A 6054-nucleotide genomic window follows, 5' to 3' on the forward strand; every position below is an offset into this window, starting at 1 on the left:
TGCACACAACTTGTTTTGGCTTAAAATCTCGGCTCCTTTCGAAAACAGGGCAGATTCCAATATGGGATCAAGAGTTATGGACCCTTAAAGAGTCTGAATGTGCTATTTTTGTCTTGTGAACATTATAGAGACCACATTTTGCAATCAACTTTAATCAAACTTGCACAAAACTTGTATTGCCATAATGTCTCGGTTCCTTTTGAAAACTGGCCAGATCCCGTTACGGATTCCAGAGTTATTGTTGCAAAGAATTTAATTTTACTATGTATTTGATTATCTGAATAATATTTGCATATTATTATTATGTAACTAAATTTAGATTTCGGAGCACTCTGCTCCTCCTATTTTGTATATATATATATATATATATATATATATATATATATATATATATATATGTATGTGACGCACCATGACATTTTGGGTCCAAATTCGGCGTTACATCATTTGAGAAAACATCGATTAAAGTTACGTCACCAAAAAATGGTGGACGTTACCACGTGTTCGCTGCAATTAATGCATTTATTGTTTTCAATAATACTCTACCTTGCCACAAGAAAAAAAAATGAAGTGACATTTATAAACATTTCCGTGTTTTGCAATTCCGTTTCTTTAAGAATTTTAAATGATTGATAATTTATCGCCCTTTGAATCGACACGCCATTTGTAAACATCGAAGGTCGCGGAGAAAATGAAACTACCAAAAACAATTATTTGATGATTTATTTCGATTGTATAAAGAATGACAGTTAGCGAATCTCAAGGTAAGTAAGTATTTAAGCGATATGTAGTGTTAAAAATATTATTTGAGTTCATATCGACAGTTTTGTCCGATATCTTTTCCAAAAATAGCCCGGATTTGACACTAATCACTGCTAATGACAGATTCGAGGAAGATTTAGCGCAGTTCACATTTTATTTACAAGTGTCAATATATTGTAGACTATATTTCATTTACTGAATCTGCCATGAATTCAACTTTTTTAAATCGGTTTTGAATCTTACACAGTAGAATCCGTATGCAAGACAATTACAAGAAGTATTCAGTAGAATCGGTATGCAAGACAATTACATGAAGACCTTGTGACTCTGGTGCCAGACAAAATTACAACAGTCAGTCATAATGTTTAGTTACATATTAAAGTTAAAGCCCTGATCATTTTATAAATATAGCCATGCCATGAAAGTGACTGATTAAGAATAGTTGAAACACATCTATTGTCAGCTTCAACCACTAATTTCTTACATGTAATGTCAACTCAGTCCATACATAAAACTTCTACAAGGCATAAATATTGTTTTTACTTGGAAAGAGACAGTTTTTTCCAAAGCTTTTCATGTTAAATTTGCATACTGTTCTCTTGGCCATTATTTCTGGATTCCTCACCATTTTGTACTGTTCTTGGCAAGTGACTAAAAACCACTTAGTAAAATAAATAAACTTTAGATACATTCTGTTTTGAAAGCCTTGCCAGGAATTCAAACCTATTACTCTTTTTATAGAAGTCTTTGTGCTAAATAAGTACTGAGCTAACTGCCCAGGGCATTTTTATCTCACATTTCAGCCTTTTTCAGTATTTTTTTTTCATTTTACAGATCAACCACTGAGGATTGTTTGGCTTGATGCAATGACCTTAAACAGTGAAAAGATTTTCCAGGAAGGTCTATACACAACAAGCTGGATTTTATGGGGATTTGTAAATTTCTTCATACAATTTTACACTTACTATACTGCTATTCTAAGAAAGATAAAGACATTAAAGTAGCATAAACATAAATAAATCTATTTCATTCATAACATTTTAAGAGAAATGATTTTGATTATAGACCCATTCAACAAATATGTGTAATATATTAAGAAGTGAATAAGTAATGACATACAATAATTGAATATATCATGTATGTATTTTTTCATATTTTCAAAATTATTTTTACAGTATTTGTGTTTACATTAAGTTTGATTGCATGAATTGTATGTCTAGTCTGTAGGAATCTTAGCTAGTTTATGTATTCTTGAAAAGCTACTTTTTCTGTATGAATACTGTAAGATTCTTGGATGAGTTTATACTTATCAAATCTGCTTTCAGTCAGCTTTTAACAAAAAGACTCTCTTAAGCTTAAAAAGATGCTTTACAGTCTTATATTCTGTAACCTTATACTAATCTTATTAAAATGAAGTTCTAATGTTGATGAATTTTTGTTTTGCAGAGATGAAAGAACTATGAATATGTGAATGGGAATGAAACAGAAGGAATTTATATGTTCTACTGATCATCCAGCTGAACTCATGCCTGTGGAATAGAGTGCATGTCACAAATACTGATATGAGCAACTAACTCCATATTGCACAAATAATGTCATGTTTCCTGCCCTCATGACCTGAAAAAGTTAAAAATTCTAGTTCAAATTACAAATGTGTTTCAAGAAAAAGTAAAACTTAGTCAACTGTGAGAAATATTGGGTAAAAGTAGTGTTTTGATGTCATGACAGCTGTGAAGTTGTTTGAGAAGCACTATTGTTCTAACAATACAGAATTTACATAAATTTTTCCAAAACTGCATGCATGAAATACTAAGACATGTCTGTTGAATGAATCCTAGTTGTTTCAAAACTACAACATGTGTGACATTAAAGCACAACCTTTGGAGGAAACATTTTTACAATAAAAACTGCCTTGCCAGTGTGAGTGTAGGAAGGATTTTTCCAGAAATGGCAGAAAACTACCAATATAGCAGAAAAATATTTGTTACTGGCTGAATATAATATATTTTATTTCAAGAATTAATCATGTTAATCCATGGTTATAATTGTGTTAAAAGATATTTTTACATGACATGACCTTTGCAGAAATAGCTATTTTTTTGAAAAACATTGTGAGTTGCCATGGTACACAAATTTGACTTAAATTTAGATTTGTTTGATTATGTAGACAGCATGTGTCCTTCTTTATATTCTGCTAATCAGACTATGTTCTGCAAGAAAATATCTTTTATGTGTAACCATCAACAAAACATGTCATAACACAACTCTGTCATAAAATGCAGAGCTGTAATGCAGGTAGGCATATCAGGAAAATATGTAGTTCTGAAAGACAAGTTATATTACATAAAATGATGTTTGTTTTTTATAAATGATCATAATTGACCATTTGTGGTGTAAAACAAATGTATACTGAACAGATTCTAAATGAATGTTCTGATTCTTTCTGGAAAATTTACAAAAAAAATCATTTTAAGAAAATAGTGTATTGTTGCCATGGTAACATTAATTTAACTTTTAAATTATTTTGGATATCATCATATGTAAACAACATCTTTCTTGTTTATATGTTATATATGTTACGCTGTATTATGTTAGTGAATATATTTTCATATGTAATAATTGCATCAACAAAGCACTATGTTATTACACAAGCCTGCCTTAAAATGGAAATAGTTGTAACTGAGAGAGGTGTATCTGAAAATTATGTATTTCTCAAACCATATTACATTAATTTTCATGGAATGATGTCTACTCTCTTACTTTTAAATAAGAAAACAGACAGCTTTTGATGTAAATATATGGAAAAACACTTCCAATATTCAATTTATTACAAAGAAATTGCCAAAAATGTTAGTATTTTTGTAAGAAAATACCACATTGTTGCCATGGTAATGTTAGTATTTTTGTAAGAAAATACCACATCGTTGCCATGGTAATGTTAGTATTTTTGTAAGAAAATACCACATCGTTGCCATGGTAATGATTCACTGATCAGTAATCTAAGTCTTGAAATTTTAGCAAACTCATAGTTGATAATAACAGTCTAATAATTATATTTTCTTGCCTGATATTCTTTCTTACTGTTTAATAGATAAGGTGTCTATAATAATAAGATTAATGTCCTAGTTTTTGGGATGTTGTCTAATTTGATATCAAATAAATTCTGTATCTTGTTCAAAAGAATGTCATAAAACAGTTGTCTGTAAACTGTTAGCACACTAGAAAAAGTAATTGTGTATTTATTTCACATTCTATGTAATTTATTGCCAGATTCATCAAAAAACTGTTAAAAAAGAGGTTAAACAACAGCGTGCTATAGAAACGATTTTTAGAACATAAATATTTTATACTACATGAAAGAAAGAGACAAAAGAAATACATTCCATTAATTGCATGTTGCTTTTGTTATTTTATTATTTATTTTATCTTGATATTATTTAAATATGGTGTCATTATTAAGATATACTGCCTCAATTTTGATACAGTTAAACAAAAACATGGTGTCCGAAAAGTGGTAATATCTCCATGACAGCGACTGATTTTTGTTGTCAAATTGAAGATCTTTACTCAGAACGTGTCAGTCTGTGAGATTAGCCCAAAACCCCATTTTTGAACAAAATTGCATTTGGACCCAAAATCTCATGCTCTGTCACATATATGTTAATTCAATGAACAATGAATGAAAACTCCCCTCATTGTATAAGGCTCCAATCTTTGTGCTATTGTATGTATTGTTTGCCTTTGTTAAAGCCAGCATATAAAAGCAGTTATATGTCATTAAGAAAGCAATTTTTTTAAGTAAGAAACAGAAAAGTGGTCACATTTATACTGGACTGGATTAAATCATGTTTGATAGTTGGAAAATCATCTAAGTGGAATAAATATAAATTGTGCTTTTGGAGTAATAAAATGAATATGTGACCATGACTGAGAAAATGGGTCCAGATGAGGAAATTTGACATTTTCAGGTTTTTGCATATTTAGAAAGTATACCCATTCAGAAATAAATCCTGAAAATTTCAGATGAAAATCTTCAAAATTGTCAGTTTTATGACAGATTTTGTAACATATATACTAAAAATAAAAACAGAACATTTCAGTTACTCTTTCTTTCTAGTTTATTTCTCACCTACTGGTAATGGCTAACAATTCTGAAATAAATTTATCTTCTGTTACAATTGCATGATATATATAAGATCCCTTCTTATTACACAAAATGATAATCAACTAAAATCTACAACAATTTCTATAAAAATATTTCTCAAATTGTGTTACCATGGCAACAAATATATTAAATTCCCTTTTCTATGATAAAACTTTAAAAAAACTTGTTCACTTAAAGTAAGGACTTTAAAAAGTAAAATATTAGAAGGCATATGTATTTAGGTGGACGGATAGCTCAGTGGTTTGCACACTGGCCTTCCAATCCTGAGGTCGGGGGTTCGATCCCCGGCAGCTACTCGGGAATTTTCAGAAACGCTTTTCAGTGTTTCCCACCTAACTAGAGGTGTACTGGTCAGGAACCCAGGCAATCCTTGCGTGTATCAGTGCTATACACTGGGCACGTTAAAGAACCAGGCTGTCTATTCGCAACGAGCTAGGCTAAGTTAGCCGGACAAGCCTGTATCTGATTTCTGATCTCTCTGTCGTGGGGGCTTTGTCTCACTCTGTCCCTTGGTCAGATCGCTCTGTGTCTGTACTAGTAGGGGATGAATTATGCGCCCTGTGTGGCTGCATTTGAACTATTAAAGCGCCTTTGAACGTGAAATTGATCATGAAAAGGGCGCTATATAAATCTGGTATAATAATAATAATAATAATATTTATAAAAATATTCTGAAAATTTCACATGACAATATTAAGAATGTTTGGTTTGATGACAAGTTTTTGTAACATGGGTAATAACCATAAGAATAAGTTAGATTTGTCATTGTTTCTTCATAACTTGTCTTTTAGATGCTGGTAATAAATGACTATTTTGGAAAAAAAGAACCTTCTATTACTATAAAAAAATTATTGTGATGCTTACTTAAAACAGAAAAATACAGCTAATTAAAATCTTCCATATTTTCTATGAAAACATTATTCAAATTGTGTTACCATAGCAACATATGCATTAAATTCCTTTTTCTACAATAGAACTTAAAAACAAAAAGTTAATTTGAAAAAAATGTTTCTTATAAGTTGAAATTTCGAAGTATATGTATTCGAAAGTAAAAGTTAAAAATTTTATGTGAAAAAAATATAAAATGTTTGGTTTTATGACAGATTTCGTAACACGGGTAAAAAACC

General features: G+C 30.3%; 1 long non-coding RNA gene across 1 annotated transcript; it reads left to right on the plus strand.

The window, feature by feature from the left end:
• Positions 1–524: 524 nt before the first annotated feature.
• On the plus strand, positions 525–2856 carry LOC128553208 (uncharacterized). The gene is made up of 3 exons (XR_008369293.1): positions 525–764; positions 1597–1697; positions 2209–2856. It is a non-coding gene; the product is annotated as an uncharacterized LOC128553208 (long non-coding RNA).
• The last annotated feature ends 3198 nt before the right edge of the window (positions 2857–6054 follow it).

Source organism: Mercenaria mercenaria, unplaced genomic scaffold, assembly GCF_021730395.1.
Source record: "Mercenaria mercenaria strain notata unplaced genomic scaffold, MADL_Memer_1 contig_3588, whole genome shotgun sequence".
NCBI lineage: Eukaryota > Metazoa > Mollusca > Bivalvia > Venerida > Veneridae > Mercenaria > Mercenaria mercenaria.